This window comes from Nannospalax galili, unplaced genomic scaffold (assembly GCF_000622305.1).
Source record: "Nannospalax galili isolate Female #2095 unplaced genomic scaffold, S.galili_v1.0 scaffold1129, whole genome shotgun sequence".
Lineage (NCBI taxonomy): Eukaryota > Metazoa > Chordata > Mammalia > Rodentia > Spalacidae > Nannospalax > Nannospalax galili.
Genome location: NW_008359461.1, coordinates 748,487 through 768,546, shown reverse-complemented (window position 1 = coordinate 768,546; position 20,060 = coordinate 748,487). Strand labels below are relative to the sequence as shown.

Below are 20,060 nucleotides of genomic sequence, written 5' to 3'. Positions count from 1 at the left end.
TACATATTTTTGGGGAGAGCGGGAGGACAACACACACCATAGAGTACATGCATGTAGAGGTCTGAGGACAACTTTCAGGAGTTAGTTCACTTATTCCACCATGTAGGTCCAGGGCACTGAACGCAGGTCATAAGGCTTGGCGCCTTTACCGGCTCCACTGAGTCATCTTGCCAGCCCAAAACAGGAAATTTCTACATAGTGAGTTCCAGGCCAGTTGGGGCTACAGGGAAACCCTGTTTCAAAAATACAAAAATAATAATATAATAATAATAATAATCAACATTATCTAGAATCTTATCTTAATGATTCCTATCATGTTATTTATAACTGTGGTTACTGTATCATTTTCAGTAGGTGCTACACTGAGCATCTGTTATTCATGGAGCCCAGAATTAACTTTGCTCCATGTTCACCTCCATTCAACACTATGCAAAGTTCACCTTCCCAAAACAGAATTTCAAGACTGACTTGAAGGGGCTATGCTTCTTGCCTTCCTTTGCCACAGACAGGGAGACGTGTGAACTGGTGCCTCCAACTAGACACACCATGTGGGACTCAGAACAGCCACGTGGGGAAGCAGCAGGTGGCCATGCACGCAGCAGGAGAATTGGGGTGATCTACCTTCTGGCTTCCCATCTGGGGCACTCTGACCAAGGCAGCAGACCTGCAAGCTGGTTCCACAGAGCCTACTGGCAATGATTCCAGAAACTCGGCCTCTGGGGTCTCTTTCTTCAGCCCAACAAATGCTGTGCTAGACAGTCGTCACCTTTAAAACTCGACGTTTGCCTATTTACTGAGTAGCTCTTCGTATCTGTACCTAAAAACCCTGTCCAAAACACATAGCAAATAAGTCTTTTCATTGTTTCCACAAATGAAGAGTTCAGATTGAAAAAAAAAACAAGTAACACAGAGCATTCCCCTGAACCCAAATGTTGTCTCAAACCAGGGCTCCCACCCACAATCAGCACTCAAATCTTTCCTTATATGTACTTTCTTGGAAATGTCATCAGCTCTGCCGGTAGGGAGAAGAAAATGGGTTTTGCCTAACTGATTTTATGACAATAAAGAGTGTAATGAGATGTAAGCTGGCAAAGAGAACAGGATACAACGCACACCACTCTCTGCACCAGTTGGAGTTTATGGGAATCCTGGAGCGTTAGGTAGCCCTTTCAGAACCTTTCCAAATAGCAGGCAAGGTGAGATAATGCTGTGTGCATGCCAAGACGATCAGCACTTTGTGCCAAGGCACAGCAACTCACGAGGCAACAGTGAACTTTTTGCTGATTTTCCCATCCCTCAGGGAAAGATAATCATGTTGAAACACACTGACACATCAGGTAACTAAAATATGACACTATTACCTAACACCAAAAGCAGACTGAAAACATTAAGCGATCATTTGTGTTAAAATTCTTTTCTTAGTGTAAAGAAATTGGGTTCCACAAAATCAGCTGGCAAAGATAGGGAAAATAATACTGCTCTTTGAAAACGCACCAAACTCTTACCAAGGACATCTGATGTCTCGGAGTAATCAAATTACATTGGACTATCAAACTGCACAAAATATTTCTCAGGGGATACTCGAGGGCAAGCCTTCTAAAAGATCACTTACATGTTTCTGAAGGCAGTTATGATACGGATACTCATACGGTGTCCAGAGGCTCTTCCATCTAGAAAGTCAGTGTTTAATGTGAGAGAGCAGAAGTCATTCGGACAATTTTGCTAATGTGAGTGCCACCAGGCCCTCAGAGCAGCTTGACTGAGAGTGTGTGTGTCTCTCTCTCAACTGAGAATGTGTGTGTGTGAATGTGTGTGTGTCTCGTTCCCCTCCCCAAACCCCCAAACAACTTTCATAGAACACTTCACAGAGCACTGAGCTTTAGCTCTGAGAGCAGCAAGAGCAAGAACATACATTACACATGCCCCCAAGAACAAGACAAATCAGTTTGAAAAGGAAACTCAGAATCTGGCTACATTAAACCTTTAGCAACAATTTTATTGAGTCTGTCAGCAGAGTTATTAAGCTTCAGTGTGATTACAGGAGTAGCTTACATGTGTCCTTTGGCTGTGTTTGGCCGGTTCTGTGGCTCTCTCTCCAGAAACAAAGTACTTCCAAGCTACGTATGACACATGGCCTACTCTGAATTTTTTTTGTTCACTTGTATTTTGTATTTAGACCCTAATTTTAATCAATCTTATTGCAAGTTGAAGGACATGATGCCCACTTACTAATAACATCCAAATGAAAAGATACATAACACTACTATATTTCCAAAGTTGGTCTGTTAAACAATACTTTGCAATTGTAGGTCCTTGGAGAAAGGGTACACTCAATTATTTCAAAAGCTGAAGTTATCCAATTAAAGAGTTGCTCTTTATCTGAGATTGCATCCTTCCTATTTTTTCTGCGTACAAATGGGCTTTACAACACCGTACTTAAATTCAGGTTGCAACCACATCTGGGGAGGGGGAACAAAAATCTGCCAAGAGTGAAAGGTTTCATGAATGACTGTGACCTTATTTCTTTAAGCAGTTACTCAAATGCCAACTTTATCTTTGAGACCTTGAGGTGTGCAAAGTTTTCTTAAGCAGGACATTAGGAGCCAGCAAGTGGAAGCACATATATCCATTCAAGGATGCATTCATTCATGCATAGTCTTTTAACTCCTATAAAATAAGGAATTTGTTATAGTTTAATTTCTTGAGGTTATCATTACAAGCAATGACACAAGCAGAACACAGTCCTAAAGGTTTTAAAAAATGCATGTAATTACCACCACAATGAAGACACTGAGCATTTCCATCAACTTAAAAAGTGACATCAAAATGACCACTCACCATGAAAATGTATTCAAGTACATCAGTCTTCCACAACAGAGTATCTCTACATAACCACCAGAACAGATGAAGTTCAATGCCAGGCAATAACAAATGCAAGAAACACAAGAATACAGAGCTCTCATATGCTGCTAACAGGTACAGAAACAGATGTGACCATTTTAGAAAACTGTCTCGGTAGCTACAGAAGTAAATATACGCATGCCCTATGACCTCATAATTCCATTACTAATCTATCAGATCCACTAAAAAGACATAACCAGGTCTGGAGGGAATGGTTCAGCAGTTAAGAACACTTGCTGTTCTTCCAGAGGACCCAGGTTCGATTCCCAGCACCCACATATTGGCTAACGGCCATCCATAACTCCAGTTCCCAGGGATCTGACACCCTCTTCTGGCTTCTGAGAGCACTGCATGCACAGGGCACACTTAACACTCAGGCAAAACATTCATTCACATAAAATTAAAATAATAAGTACAATTTTTTAAAAGGCATAACCAAGAATGTTCACAGCAGCACTAATCGTTAGCCAAAGACAAGATAAAGGGCAATTTTTAGTTTGAGGGAGTTGTTTGTGGTGCTGGGGCTTAAACACAGGGCTCAAGCATGCTAAGTAAGCACTCTACCACTAAGCCATATCCCCAGCCCTTAAGTTTTTTGTTTGTTTGGGTTTTTTTGTTTTTTTGTTTTTTTGTTTTTTTTTTTGTCTTTTTGAGACAGGGTCTCCTTGTAGCCCCAGCTGTCCTGGAACTTACCACGTAGACCAGGCTAGCCTCTGCCTCCCAAATGCGGGATTAAAGGTGTGCCCACCACGCCCGGCTAAGTTTATTTTTTTTTAAATGACCTTCTTAGTGAGGCTTTTTCTCTAGCCACCGACCTAAAATATCCACCCCTCTCAGTCCTTCAAATCCTCTCCATGCCCTGACTTTCCTCTATGGTATCTGTCAACCTAACATACGATATTCTTTTCCACGAGGTACAGTTTACAAATATACCTTGTTGCCTAACCCTACCCAATAACAATGAGTTCATAAACACAGGTACTCTGTCCATCTGCCTATCTACTGAAGCTAATGCACCTTGAAGGCTCAATGGCAAAAAGTGAATTAATAAATGAAGACAATTTATTAATTACATAGCAATACCCAAATTACTTGGCTATGTATATGAACCCAAGCCATAAATCCTCACAGCCATGTTGGGGTACTTAAGCAATACATCCAGGGGCTACTGTGGTTCAACATTGCCTAACATGGTTTCAAGACCTCTCACCTGCCTGATCACCCTCTGCAAGCTCTCACTTTCCCCATTTACTGATCAGTTTCTGATAAGTTTGCAAATGGTACAACAGAGCGCTCTGAACTCTGGTCCATCTATGGTGCCCGAGGCTGCATTCATCTTTCTTTCGTCATAACTGCCTTACTGGCTCATTCACACTGGGCTAAGGATCAAATCAAATCAACAAAGAAATTCAAATCTACTTTTTCCCTTCACATAACACAAAAATAAAGAGATAGTCTCATGTTCAATGTCCTTGGTACCTGGTCCTAAATGCAGAACGAGCAAGTGTCTTCAGTTATTCCTGTTGTAAGTTTTGGCTCACAATTCCAACAGCTGAGTTTGTGGGTTTGGAGTCTGGGGGTCTTGTTTTGTTTTCCTTCCTCCAACTGAGTTCTCATAAAATAAAAATGTTCTCAAGTTTTCTCATCATTACTCTCCTAAGATGGGAACTAAGGAGACATCTGGGGCTTTTTCTTAACCTCCTCTCTATGAAATCTTAGTGGCACAAGGATGCTGTGCATCTATTTATGCGTCTATGTATCCGTGCTTTTATAAATTTTAAGAAGAGTAACAGGCATTTCTGCTCCTGTACTCCACCACCCCAAGGACTGCTTCACCTCTTTGAAATGCCCCCCCGCCCCCAGCGCTGGAAATCAAACCCAAGACCTCTACCCTGAGCTACACTCCCTGCCCTAAACTTGCTGGAATCCAAAGACAGCATTAAAAAGGACTTAGTATCGGGGCTGGAGAGATGGCTCAGAGGTTAAGAACACTGGCTGTTCTCACAGAAGACCAGGGTTTGAATCCCAGCACCCACATGGCAGCTAACAACTCCAGTTCGAGGGGATCTGACAGCCTCTTTTGTCCTCCACAGGCATTGCACAACACAGGTGCACTTACCTAACAAGCAGGCAATACACGCATACACATAAAATAATAAAAATTTTTTTTAAAAAAGGATTTTTAAAATGCTGGGCATGGTGGCACATGCCTTTAATCCCAGCATTTGGGAGGCAGAGGCAGATGGATCTCTGTGAGTTCAAGGCCAGCCTGGTCTACATAGTGAGTTCCAGGACAGCTGGGGCTACAGGGAGACCCTGTCTCAAAAAGATTTAAAAAAAAAAAAAAAGAGGACTTAGTCTCTCCCACACCCCTCTGCAATCTCCTCCCTGCTGGCCTCATCCCTGCTCTGCAATCTCCTCCCTGCTGGCCTCCTCCCTGCCCTGCAATCTCCACCTTCACTCTTCAAGGGCTTCCTGTTTCTCTAAGTGTGAAACTTTATACTTTCCACATCACTAACTTTCATGATGTAGATTTGATCATTCTGCTCCTTTCTTTCCAGGGCTCCTCCGAGCCTGTGAAAGTCCCAACTTTGTACAACATGCAAGGCCGTCACTAAGGGGCTTTGAGGCCAATCATCCTTCTACAAAACTTTTTCATAATCCCTTTACCCATATCTAAGTGTGGCAAAAAGCTCCCACACCGGAGTCTCAGCTCCTACCTGACCCTTACTCCATACTACTTTCTTCATATTTTAGAAGACTTCATAATGCTTCCCAACCCCCTTCCTTCCCTGTCACAGAGCCCTACACAACCCACTTTCTAGGCTCTACGCATACATTCTAGGATTACTTGCTAATTCACCTGCTTCCCCGCCATCCAGCTATTCAAAACATGAATGGAAGGAAATGTTTAAGGATATTTGTTACAGGCTGACTGTCTAAATGGGGAACCTGACATTCACAACTGAACCCCTGGCCCAGGAGTTTCATGAACTTACAGGAATTAGAACCCAATAATAGGTCTTTTGAATACTGAGGCTAACCTGGTTCTTGGCAACAGCCACCTTTTCTCCCTCAGAGGTATCAAATCACCTGCTTAGACCTATCTGCAATTCTGCCAGGAACTCACATGAAATTGAATCCCCTTCCTTTCTTTAAAAGAAAAGAAAGAAGAAAAAGAGTGACTCATCTTTGCATTTTGGCAGCTTCTCTCACCTTCTCATTTCACAAAATCTCCCAACTGGGTTTCCTCAAAAGTCAGCACAGCATCGTCCATGTCCTGGGGACAATTCAGTTCAGCCTGGAGATTCCCACTGCATTTATAAGGGTAAGAATCCTCTTCTTGATTCTCATCTTTTGTGATCTATCCTTCCCTGTTGGAAAAACACTGTGCTTGCTACAAGTGGCAGCTGAAAATGGAGAGAATTAGTCTACGCTCCCTCTTTTTAAATTAAAGTGGCCTAACTTCTTTATTCCTCATCGTGTTTTGTAGATTGAAAACTAGTTCGCATACATTTTAGAAAGTTGGATGTAAGTATACTTTCTGACACAGCCAAGCCCACTCTCGGGTATATACCCAACAGAAATGAACATGCACCCGCACCCCAGGGAGTAGAGAAGGGTGTTAACAGCCAAAACATGAAAACGCAAGCTCCACACACTAGAGTAACAAAGCAATGAAAACAAAAACTGTTGCTACAAGCAACACATGGACAAATTCTACATGCTAAGCGAAAGAAAAAGTGCTATTATGACCCCATTTCTACAAATTTCAAAAAGAATGCCCCAAAACAAATCCATGGTGATAGAAATTGTAAACATTGTTAATTTGGGGGAAGAAAGCAAACTGATTTAAAAATGCAAGGCGGGGGGCTGGAAAGATGCCTCAGTGGATAAAGCACTCACTACATAAGCTTGAGACTTCAGTTCAGATCCCCAGACCCGCAGAAAAGCCAGGCAGGTGTGCTGGCCACCTATAATCCCAGCACTTGGGAGACAGAGGCAGGGGGTCCCTGGGACAAACTGGCTAGCTAGATTAGCCCAATCAGTGAGCTCTGGGTTCAATGTGAGGCCCTGCCTAGGTAAATAAAGCGAACAGTGATTGAGGAAAACGCCTTACATCAACTTCAGGCCTCCACAGGCACATGTGCATGCCCACATATGTGCATATGCACCTATATGCCCATTCATATGCAAACGCGTAACATCCAACTCTGCTGGCGCTCTCTCTCTGTCTCAAAAAAAAAAAAAAAAAAACAGAAGCACAGGATCATTCCTTTTTTTTCTTTAAACTAGGAATCTGAAGAACTTTCTTCTGATGAAGAGATGAAAATGGCAGCCAACTGGGGCTACAGGGAGACCCTGTCTCAAAAAGACAAAAAAAAAAAAAAAAAAAAAAATCAAAAAAAAAAAAAAAAAAAAACAGAAGCACAGAATTAGTGGGAACTGGAAGTATTCTTTCCCGGTACTACAGTGTTACACCTGTGTATTTCTGGTCATCTATCAGGCTTTATCTTTATGATCTGTATACATGATGTGAATTACACTTACAAAATAATTTTTAAAAATCACTGTGATAGTTTCAATTTTATTCCTGCAAACCATAACTCATCTTGGGTATATTAGCTTTCCACTGCTCTAACAAACATCTGACATAACCAACTTAGAGAAGGGAATAGTTATTTTGGCTCCTGGTTTCAGGTTTCAGTCTCCAGCTGACGGGTCCCCTTGCTTTGGGTCTGCAGCAAGGTAGAAACAGAGCAGGGAGCTCATGGGGGAGCAAAGCTGCTCCTCTCAGGGAAGCTGGAAAGGTGAGAGAGGAAGGGGCCAAATCCCAATATCCCCTTCAAGGGCACACCCCCAGTGTGCCCCACCTCTTAAAGGTTCCACCACCTCCCAACAGAGCCATAGACTGACAACCAAGCCTTTAACACATCAGACCCTTGGGAACACTTCCAATCCAAACTAACACTACGTGTGGTAAGCTTTCTAACAGCCTATCTTTTGTTTCCATTTATGTGTCCTTTTTTGCCTCTTTGGAACATCACTTCAAAATCAACATCCCCCCCTCCTCAAAAAAAGGTAAAGAGATGTAGATGAACCTTGCAAATATAAGTGAAAGAACCCCATCATAACAGACTACATATCATGACACCATTTACATGAAATGTAAATGAACAAGCAGCCGTATAGAGGGAAAAAAAATGCAGGAGTGGCGGCCTAGCGGTGAGGGGTGGAAAGGCAGGGAAGGCTAGATCACGGAGGGCATGGGAGTTTTCCTGAGCTGATAAAATGGCCTACAATTGACTATGTGATGGTTGCAGGCAGGTGTGAACACACTAAAAGTACCTGGACTAACTCTACAGCTGCTTATAACAGCCATTTTACAGGGGGCTGGAGAGATGGCTCAGCAGTTAAGAACACTGGTTGTTCTTGCAGAAGACATGGGTTCAAATCCCAGTACCCACACGGCAGCTAACAACTGTCCGTAACTCCAAATCCAGGGGATCTGATGGCCTCTTCTGTCCTCTTCGGGCATTGCACAACATGGATGCACTTTACCTACATGCAGGCAATACATGTACATACATAAAATAAAAATCCAGGGGATCCGACAGCCTCGTCTAACCTCTGCGGGCATTGCACAACACGGGTGCACTTACCTACATGTAGGCAATACACGCATACACATAAAATAAAAATAATAAAACTTTTTTTTTTAAGTTTTAAAAAAATGCCATTTTACATCTGGCCTCTCCCATTGCCCACGCTAAGGTGACTTCTTTAGAAGCAGGTTCCACTTTTGCTTACTGGCATTATTTGCACCCTACTCCCACCTCAATTTTGTTCCTTGGGGCTCCCTACCCACACATCTTTTTATAGATCTGGTGGCCCTGGATGCATGCCATCTTTTCTCCCAGCTTCCAGAGGTCCCTTTCAAAAAATGTAGGCTACCAAAACACTGATACAACTTCAATCACGCCTGAATCCCAAAGCAAAGTGGCCACTTTCACCTAAGTTTTCAGTGTGAATCAGCCCAATTTCCAGCTCCCACCTTCTAAAACCAGAATTACAGAATTACCAGTAAGTCAAGGACTTCTCATCCAATGTCTCCATTTATAGATTGAAAGATAGAGATTTATACAAATACACAGATTCTTCAAACATACTGATCATAAACTATGTCAGATTTTAATCTATCCATATTATTCAGGGGTACATTTAAAACTCGAGAACACAGGGTTCCAAAAGTCATAGGTCTAACCTGCAAAACTTAATAGAAGCACACACAGAAGAATAATTTTAATATATTTTGTTAAATCTTCCCTGAATTTTCTCTCTCCTGGCACTCAAAACTGAACTGTAACTTTATCAACTGGGAGCAATCTCACAGACACGGACTCCTCTAGAGTCCCAAAGACTGACAAAATGCCCTGTACACATGACAGTGTCCACAACTGCTTGTTGAGTGGATGGATGAAAGAGCATCCATCTGCAGGGAAAAGGTATTTCCCATGAGTGTCCATCCTGCCCTCTTCACCTCTGGCCAGCTACAAATCCTAGTCAAAATTAAACCAGGAAAATACCCAAATTGTCCCTCCTGCTGCTCCTCCTCCTTCTCCTGTGCCCAACTCTCTACCCTCTGCTTTCACCTTTATTTTTTTCAAAACCTACAAACAAGGTAGAAGCAGCCACCATTTTAATCCAAACAAAATATATCTTCCCATCAAGGTCCTTAAAAAATACAAGGGAAGAGATAAAAACACTAAAAGTTGAGCTTGTTTAAAAACAAAACAAAACAAAACAAAACAAAACGGGGAGGGGGATGTGAGTGATGACACATGTTGGACACTGGTCTGCCACCATACCCTATGCTTACTGCCTTACAAGTGACATCACAGGAAGAGCTCTCCTTTCTCGAGACGAAGTCAAAACTGTGGAGAGGGCGGCTACTTCATCTTTGCGATACAGCATCTCCTTCACCTTTCCGACCATCTTGTGAGTTATGAATCATCACTGTTATCTTTCAAAAGTGGAGAACCAGGGTGGCAGGATGGAACTCAGGTCTCTGGTTCCAAAACCTCTGCATGTCACTGCCCCTAACATAAAATACTGTGACACTGGTCAAGCAACTTGGCCCTTAAATCCATTTCCTAAATCTAAACTATAAAAATGAAAATTCCGGGGCTGGATACATGGCTCAGTGGGTAAGAACACTGGTTGCTCTTGCAGAAGACCCGGGTTCGAATCCCAGCATCAACATGGCAGCTAACAACTGTCTGTAATTCTAGTCCCCGGGGATCCGAAAGCCTCTCCTGACCTCCACGGGCATTGCACAACACGGGTGCACTTACCTATATGTAGGCAATATATGCATACACATAAAATTAAATAAATGAATAAATAAATAAATAAATATTTAAAAAACGAAAATTCCACCAGGCACAGGAGTGCATGTCTTTAATCCCAGAACTTGGGAGGCAGAAGAAGCAGGTAGATCTCTATAAGATCGAAGTCACCTTGGTCTACACAGCGAGTTCCAGGTCAGCTGGAGCTACAGAGAGACCCTGTCTCAAAAAACAACAACAAAAAAAGAAAGCTCCTACATTTGATAGGAATATCATGAAAACGCTGTAACAGACTCTAAATATGTGCATGTGTTTAAAAATGTTTCTTTTTTGGCTTCCCTACTTAAAAACTCTCCTGATCTTAAACCATAAACACACTGCAACTGTTCAAATTGTCTCTCACATTCTTTCAAGAGAAGGCTATTTTACTCTCCAGCAGAGGTCAAATGAAATTCATGTTTGAGAAGAGCATTTGGAATGATAATAATCATCTCACAAAGTTTAAGAACACACTTGTAACTCAGGCACTCCTCAGAGAAACCCAAGGTCACTGCACCGTGCTGTTCCTGGGTTTGTCTTCCAAAGAGATCTTCGACCCTTCACTAAGGTTGCTGCCTTCCATGGTACAAGTCCTAACAAAATACCAATTTTCCCAGAGACACGTAGCTTCTTCTCCACCAAGCAACATCTCCCTTTACTGGACAAATCTCTGGGCTTTGCTTGTTTTTAGAAGCCATTTTTAAAAGTCAGGAAATCACAGCAATGAAATGTTAGCTACCCTTGGCAGCAGAAGGATGAATGGTCTTTTCTTCTTTATACTTCCCTGCATTTTCCAAACTTTCCACATGATCTTTGTACTGTTTTTATAACAAGAGAAAGAAAGAAGACACAGCACTCAAATGGATTCTTTCGTCTCCTGAGGACATGCTCCCCCTCTGTCGGAGCCTCCCTACCACAGTCAACCACACCGTACTCAACACAGGCCTCACCACAACCCACGCATCCCTGCCACAAAACTGCTCGGTATGTGTCAAGTGAATGATGAATATTCAGGTATTATTTGGGAACTGGCTTGGATTGACAGAGGGTGGATGGAGCTGTGCCTATGGCACATCGTCAATGGACTTGGATTGGTGCATTTATATAACATTTAAAAGGTAGCGCTCCACAGAAGCAGTTAACGGGCAAAGTCTTCGACTAGAGACGAGGTGACCTACAAGGCCATTCACTGCTGGATTTCTTGGTAAACCAAAAACAGGATGGTGAGTAGATACTGCAAGATCACTGCAAAATGAGGCACCGGGAACTGAATACGTATCACGGCTCTCTGCCATTTAGAAGGCACATCACGGCCCTGTTCAGCCACCAAAGTTTAACAATATTCTCCAAAATTAATCTTTGTTCCTAAGATTAAGTAAGACTAAACACTAAAGCAAACAAAGGATTAAGATAACACCAGCCTGGCCTGGTTATTAAACTGCCAAAAAGCTTTGTCTAAGACTCCAAAGCAGAAAAATCTTCAGGCTTTACTTCACATGAAAAAGTCTCAAATATTTGCTTTGAGAAGTGACCTGCACATAAGAGGTAAAGAACGGTATGTAAGCAGGGAGATCCTGCAACCAGCAGAAAGGAATGGGGCTGGAAAGTGCTCCTTTTCACCAAAAGCTAACTTTTACTAGTGGCTTCAATTCTGCTTGATCAACCACATATACGTTTCCCAGAAGCCACGCAATGAAGTCAGGACTGCGACTGTGCTGACTCTCCTTTTTGTATTTTTGATCAGTTTCACAGGCTTCAATTCTGCTTGATCAACCACATATACGTTTCCCAGAAGCCACGCAACGAAGCCAGGACTGAGACTGTGCTGACTCTCCTTTTTGTATTTTTGATCAGTTTCACCCCCATCAACCTAGCTGTGCATTTCGGCATACTTCTGGTATGTCCACAAGCTTTCAAACAAAACAGACACTGAGCTGAAAAGAACGCGGTAATCTCAGGACAGCAGGTGAAGTCACTGCAGGATGACATCAGAATACACGAAGCAAGGTAAGGAACAAAGCACTTGGTTGCAGAAAACCCATCTCTCAAATTTCCTGTCCCAGCCAAGTTGAAAAGTGAAAAGAAAGTTTCCTTACTAGGTAAAAAACTGTTTTTATTACAAGTTCTGTTAAGATTTAACCTTGTAAATCACAATAATAAGTATTTACATTCCATCTAGGTGTTCCTTCTAACCCTGTGCCACCCAAGCCTTTCTCCAGAAGTCTGAGGTGCCTGTTCCTCTTCACCTTCCATCTAAGAGTTGTTGTTCATCTAGCACCTGAAGAGGTAAGAGAAAAGCATTCCTGCGAACACGTGAGTACATGGAAGCTAGGCGAGTAATCGAGCCTCCCCTAGCCTCAGTGTCCTCATCTGCTGAATGTTGACAAGCTCTATCTCCAAGAAATTTTATGAGGATAAAATGTGATGGCCTAAGCACAGAATTTCACATAGGAGAATCTGTTGGTGGAGTCTGGTGAAAGGTATTCAGGCAACCCTGACAGTCAGGCCGAAGTCCTACGATAAGTTGGGAGCTGAGAGGAAACATCAACAAATGGACCGACAGTGTTAGGAACTCCTGGTCATCAGTGACAAAAACAATCACTGACGCTCTACTATAAGTCAACAGGAACAAATGATAAATTACTCAGCTTTTCACTGGAAAAGTGGGTGGAGCGTACGTACTGTCAACATGGACTAGTGTTTAAAACAAATTACTAGTTTAGTTAACAGACAGTGGTCAGAGCCACCTTATCATAGGTAGACAGACTTTCTTGCACTACCAAATGGAAAACACACTGTACTCACACAGCCAAAGCACAGCTGGAACTATCATGCTCCCAAGACATGGTGACCCTGCTGCAGTACAGCTGCAGCCTATGTTCATACAGGAAAACTGGCTTATAATTCAGCAGCCTGGCACCCAGCTCCTGGAGCAAAGGACTACCTTGCAGGCTTGTTACAAAGATCAGGAACGATGTGACATGCAGTGTCTGACCCACCAGGTCCTCTGTAAACGGTGGCCGATGTTAACTCCATTGACTAGGAAGCAACAGGCTGAACCTGCTATGAAACAACTGAAGAGCCAGTGGCTCTTTTTCAGTCAAGAAATTAAAGATGGTAAGGAAGAAAGTCCCAGTACCCGTAAACCTTCTCGCCAAGAATCTGTCCAAAGAGATCAATGACTGTATCAGTGGGACAGTCTTAAACATCTCCAAAGGTGGTTCTTGCAGTACTATACACGTTGGTCACACTGGAACGGAGACCCAGCACATCACTGAAAACATCTTGGCTGTCTCGAAAAAGCTTTCAGAAATACTGCCAGAGAAATGGCAGTGTGAGAAACTTCTGTTCCTGAAATCTGAGAAGTCAGTTTCCCCTCCCATCATTTCCTCATCTGTCACCGGTCAGGATGAGAAGAATATATCCCTCCACAGCTTGAAGAAAAAGGAGGCAAAGAGAAAAATAAAAGAAAGAAAATACCATGAAAAACAAAAGTTGAAGAACAAAAACAAAACATTAAGTCAAACGGCCAAAACTGATGTGTCGGTCCCACCTCAGGGTGACTCGGCTCCTAAAACTGGTGGTGCCCAGTGTAGGGCCCTGGGTCCCAGAAGAGAAAGACTGGCAAAGCAAAAGCTCAACCTACAGTGATAGACCAACGTGAAGAAGAAATTCCACAGCTGATACCAATAGGGGAAAGTCCAGCTAAAGAAAATGTGAAGATGCAAGATGTCACAGGAAGAAAAACTCCACAACGGAGTCCTGGTCCGAACACACCTATGGTAACAAGAGGAAGGCCCTGTCAGCTGCAGAGACCCCAGGGAGCAGCCCAGGGAAGAAGGGAAAAATGGAACAGGAGAAAGAAAAAACTTCTTCACTAGTCAAAAAAAGACCCAAGGCAGACTCTAAAAAAGCCAGAAGCCAAGTTTCTCACACTCCCAGGCATTACAGCCATCCCAACAGTGAGGCTTGGACTAAAATGTTTCTGTAAATTCCCGTAGGTGATTATAAAAATTATGGGTTAAGGTGAAATCTATGTTTAATTGTTCTGTGTATTTGGTGACATAAGATTGCTACTCTATGAGTGTGTTTTTTATTAAAAAGTATAACATCTGGAAAAAAAGAAATTAAAGATGATAACTGGATAAAACACAAAGTAAAGAATTCTACAAGGAGCAAAGTCAGTAAACAGTGTGTCAGTCAAGAATGGATAGTCAGTACTTATTCTTCTGGGCAAAGTAAAGAAACATGCAAAATAAGAAAGGTCCCACCCTCTAAGAATGTATACCACTACCTGGAAAGAAACCACAGGGCTCCTCCTGCCACCTGCATCCCCCCCTCTAGGCTATGTCCTAAAAAGGCAAAACCAAGACCTTTATACAAGGCCACACAACAAAAGCGTTCAATCAAAATCTAGTAAGTCGATGAGACAAGTCATAGGATCCCAGGACTAAGAGCATCAACTGATGAGAGGATTCCCAACCTGGCTTCCAAAACACTCCAATGTGAGTTTCCAAGGTAGAAATCAAAGGTGTACTTAAAATGCTCTGCAGAGAATTCTGATACTCCATGGAGCCTGAGAACCACTAATCTAGTTGACACTCCATGAACGGTCTGAATGTCCCTTTCAATGCTCCTATCCAGAAAGGACCCTTAAACATGTGTGCATCCAACAATGGGGACCACAGCCTATCACACCTGCAGGTAGTTCTACTGAAAAAGTCCTTTCTGATGTTCAAACATCTGTGTTTAACCCCACTATGTTCTATCCATGGGAAGAAGACAAGGCCAACCTCTCCTCCCATGCAACGGACTCTGGCATGGAATAACCTCTCCCGAGTTGTCTCTAGGTGAGACACCCTTGATGCTCTCTGCACCAATTATTACACGCTGGGGTTTTTAAGCATACAACAGAGCAAAATGCACTTCAGAGAATGGAGAAATCAGGGTCAGCTATAGCATCCAAAGAGTCCTCAGCAAAGACATGGACCTAAAAGCATGAGAAAGATGGCAATAAAACTAGAGTGCAAGCCAGGAGAGATGGGAAGCACCTACAGTCCCAGCATTCAGCCAGAAGGGAAGAAGGCCGGCCTGGGCAGCACAGCAAGAAGGGGAGAAAAGAGAAAGTGAGCGGATGAGACACTTCCTGCACAGAACCAAACCTGAAAGTAGAACTAAAACTGAGAACAAAAAGTTCAAAGAAATGAGAAGAGCAGGCAATGGGAGAGAGCAGGAGCACAGCTATAAAGGCACAGGCTGTCCTGGAGAAGCCCATGAACTCAGAGAAGCAGAAAGGAGAGAGCCAGTAGGCCAGGTGAGCAATGCTTATTGGTGCGAGTTCGGTGTGGCCCGTCACTGGAGCCACTTTAGTCGCAGGGCAGCGCGTGCTCCCAAGGAGCACATTAGAACACGGAGAGGGATGGCCTAGAGGCTGGGCCAACGGGAGTCAGGCAGGTCAGGAAGGAGACTGTTCCACCATGCAGAAAGATGAAGGGTCAGCTCTGACCCTGTGACAGTGAAACTAAGAGAAAATGTTTGAGAATGGGACTCGTTCAAAGGGGGAAAACATCAAGGCTTGTTTACAAATCAGACAAAAAGTAAAGGAAGGGAAGATTCGTGACTTCTAAGATTTATCTGAAAAATTTAAAGGAGAATGGGGCAGTAACTCAGACAAGGCGAGGAAACCACGTGTCTGAGAGCATGTGGGGTCAGGCCCAGGGAGGGTTTGTTTTGCTTCCGAAAGCTTCGGAGCTCAATCTGCCTGCCACACGCAGTATGGTAGCTCTGCCCTGTTCTCTGGTTCCAGCACAGCTTTGCAATTTCTGCATCAGCAGACAGGGACTGTGTGCTTTTGAATGTGTAACAATACTACCAAAGTGAAGATGTTGGCAAGAAATAAAACGAACTGGGTAGAAGAAAACTCTTGACAACATTGCATAGTGCATGTTCCCCGGTAGAGCAAACACCTACAACAGGCAAATACAGAGAGAGAAAACCAATCAGTGAAGGCACGGTGAGTAGGGAACGGGGTAGATGGGGAGGAATGGGGAGCGCCTGCAAATGGCTTTGGAGGCTCTTTTTTGGGTGATGAAAATGCTCCAAAAAGTTGTTTATGGAGACAGTTATACAACTCTATGAACATTCCAAAAATATTGACTGTACAGCTTAAATAGAAGAACAGGTGGGTGAGTTGTTATATATATCTTTTAAAACTAGAAGAATACATAAATAAGTACAGTAACTTCAGACATTTAGACAGCATATCCCCGGTAACAGCATATCCCCAGTAGAAATGACTATTACAAGCTAAAATAACAGGCCATCAGATGATTTAGAAAGCCTAAACAAGTATTTTAGGGAGACTAAGTCAACTCCTTGTAAAGGGGAAAAAATAAACATGAGAATGATAAAAGATTTAAACATACAGATCCCTTTAAAACCATTTCTTATAACTGCTCTAAATCCTCTAATACGTACTTCAAAAAGAGAAGGGTTGGAGGTTTTCAGTAACTGTGTCAAGTAATATTACATTGTACACCTGTAGTTCAGTTTCTTAAGCTGAAATAAAATAATGTACAGAAGCCCACCCGATGAAAAACAAGATTACATAACAATTACTGAGCAGATGGATAGACCCATTTTATAAATCTGAGAATGCCACCAAAAGTCTAACAAAGAAAGGTCCTCCCACTTTAGAAACCAGGGAGCAGCCAAAATGACTTTTGCCTCCATGGTATGTTACAAACCCTGCCTTTCCACACTGCCCTTCACCGTTAAAACCATCACCACTCTTTCTACTCAATACCCAGAACATCTAGTGCTCCAACAGCAGTTCATCCATAGTTAATGCACTATGGGGCCAGACCCTCTAAGCCACCTTTTATCTTCTCTTTCTAAATCCCAGAGCCTGTAATGGGCACACACAGTGATGCTCGGTGGAATCTTGGTGGCACAAGCCTGTAATCCCAGCTACTCAGGAAGGAGAGACAGGGAATCCCAAGGTCCAGGCCTACCTGGGCTACAGAGTAAGATCAAGGCCAGGATGACCGAGGAGCAAACTGTGCGAAGACTATACCACCCTGAACATACCCAATTGTATATGAAGAACATCTATTTCTGTTCAAAACTACCTCCATGAATGAAGAACCACAACCAACTTCTTTTCTAAAGAGACAGACAACTTTTAGGACGGTATTAATTACAAGGAAACAGCATATGTCTTCTTCACAGCTACCCATGAGGAAGCACATCTAATGAACTGAAAATGCTACTCATCGAATATAAGATTGGCAGTTATACCAGGCTTTAAAGCCAGCACACTGAAAGCAGAAGCAGGCAGATCTCTGCGAGTTCAGAACAAACCTGGTCTACATACAGTGTTCCAGGCCAGCTACGACTACAGAGTAAGACCTTATGTCAAAAAAAGAAAATACTGATACTTCCAACATCTTTATTTAATCTTAAGTTTTAAACCAATAGAGGAACTGGAGAGATAGCTTAGTGGTTAAGAGCACTGGCTGCTCTTCCAGAGGACCCAGGTTCAATTCCCAGCACCCACAAGGCGGCTAACAACTGTCCATAACGCCAGTCCAGCCTCTGTAGGCACAGCACTACATAGGTGCACTTACATACATGTAGGCAAAACATTCAATACACATAAAATAAAAATAAATCAAAAAAGTTTTAATTTTAAAGCAACAGGCTCAAATATATTTTACATATTTCATCTGTAATCTACATCTATAAAATGTAAAGTGATTTAAAAACCTGGCAGTACATAATTAGATGTTCTGAACGGCAAACATGGAGAACAGGCTTCCTAATCAATCTGCCCTGTTACCAGCAACTGTTCACTTACTTAGCTTATGAAAAGTCTAAAATATAAGAAATTTCAGAAAGAGTCCTTTTGCCCACTTAAATTAAGCTACTGTGGTCAAAGCTGCATTTCTTAAGGGGCAGGTCTATGCCCACACCAAGGCAGTAGCCTCCGAGCAGTACAAAGAAAGAAGCTCTCTGACAGCCTGGAGAACCAGAACACCAAGTTCCCCGAAGCTGTCTAGAGCTCAAGGGCAGATTCAAGAAAGAGCTTCCCATCAGCCAAGGTACATGCGGGCCTACAAAGTGATTCAAAAGCGCCCAAAGTCTCCAAGATGTAAATGGGTCCCCTTTCCACAAACAATTCTACCACACAGTTCCTGCCTTCATTTGATCTCAGGAACTCTAAGGAGACACTTCCCCATTTTACAGATAAGGAAGCCAAAGTTCATGAACACCTGCCCACACCTGCTTGATTTTCATGTCAACGTGCATCTTATTCCCAACATATACAAATCAACCCTGTACTTGAACTCCCCACCCAGACCTGTTTCTCCAGTCACCTCCACTTTAATCAATGGCACCTCTATTACACCAGCAAAAGCTGGTGTCATCCCACCCTGCACACATTCAACACACACCATCTCCCCAGTAAGCAGGTCAGCCCCACTGGGGACACACCCAGAATGCAGCCTCCTCTCATCACCTCCCCTTCTGCTGTCATATTCTACCTAGTTATTATCAGAAACCTCTAACACCACCATTCCATTATACAAGTCTGTCCTTTAAAAACACCTTTAATCCCAGCACTTGGGAGGCAAGGGCAGCCTGGTCTACATAGTGAGTTCCAGGACAGCTGGGGCTACAAGGAGACCCTGTCTCAAAAAGACCAAAAATAAAAACAAAAATAAACAAAACACAACTTTGGGTACTGGAGAGATGGCTCAGCAGTTAAGAGCACTGGCTGCTCTTGCAGAGGGCCTGGGTTCAGTTCTCAGTACCCACATGGCAGCTAACAACCACCTATTAACTCCAGTTCCAGGGTACTCAGCACCCTCTTCTGGTATCCATGGGCACGGCATGCACATGATGTACTTGCATACAGCACAGGCAAAACACTCAAAACACATAAAAGAAAAGAAATAAAAAATAATTTTAAAACACACACACACATCTTTGCGCAAAACCATCCCGAGGGCACCCCATCTCATTGAGCTGTTTGCAGATGTACCTCCTATGATGGAAAATCTCTGCCATCTGGAAAGTGTTCAAATGAATACTGCTCATGAGTAAATGAAAGAAAAGCCAAAATCACATGTAGCACGTAGAAGAGCCAAAACTAGAAGAGACCTTCTAGGGCTCTTCAGCAACAATGAGACCAGATTTCCCGAAGTCGACAGTACTCGTGGGAGGAAATTCTTACATTTCGCTTAGCATAACTCAATCTTTTTTTTTTTTTTTAAATGTTTTATTTTCTGTGTATGCGTGTATTGCCTGCTTGTAGGTAAGTGCACCCATGTCCTGCAGTGCCTGCGGAGGGCAGAAGAGGCTGTTGGATCCCCTGGAACTGGAGTTACAGACAGTTGTTAGCTGCCATGTGGGTGCTGGGATTCGAACCTGGGTCTTCTGCAAGAACAGTCAGTGTTCTTAACCACTGAGCCATCTCTCCAGCCCCACATAACTCAATCTTTTAATGCATAATCAATATGATGTTGGAGTCCTAAAAACAAATTAAAATGGAAATGTAACTAACTTTACAAAGACATGAACCAGGTGCTCTGAATATGACTTATCTGGCAACATGGGCAAATGCCAGGTACTAGTTGTCAAGGCACGGCACCCAGACCACCAGTGTGACTCTTCTGCATTCACTGACCATACTTCAAGACTATCACATGCACAAGGAGCCAAGAAACTGGAAGACTCAAACCCAAGCACCTAAAGGAGTGACAGCAC

General features: G+C 42.9%; 1 protein-coding gene and 1 pseudogene across 10 annotated transcripts in view; one reads left to right on the top strand and one right to left on the bottom strand.

The window, feature by feature from the left end:
• Positions 1-20,060, bottom strand: part of Sipa1l1 (signal induced proliferation associated 1 like 1) — a 315,687-nt gene that overhangs the window by 283,798 nt on the left and 11,829 nt on the right. The gene's annotated exons all lie outside the window — the stretch shown is intronic.
• Positions 13,404-14,280, top strand: LOC103725882 (annotated as a pseudogene).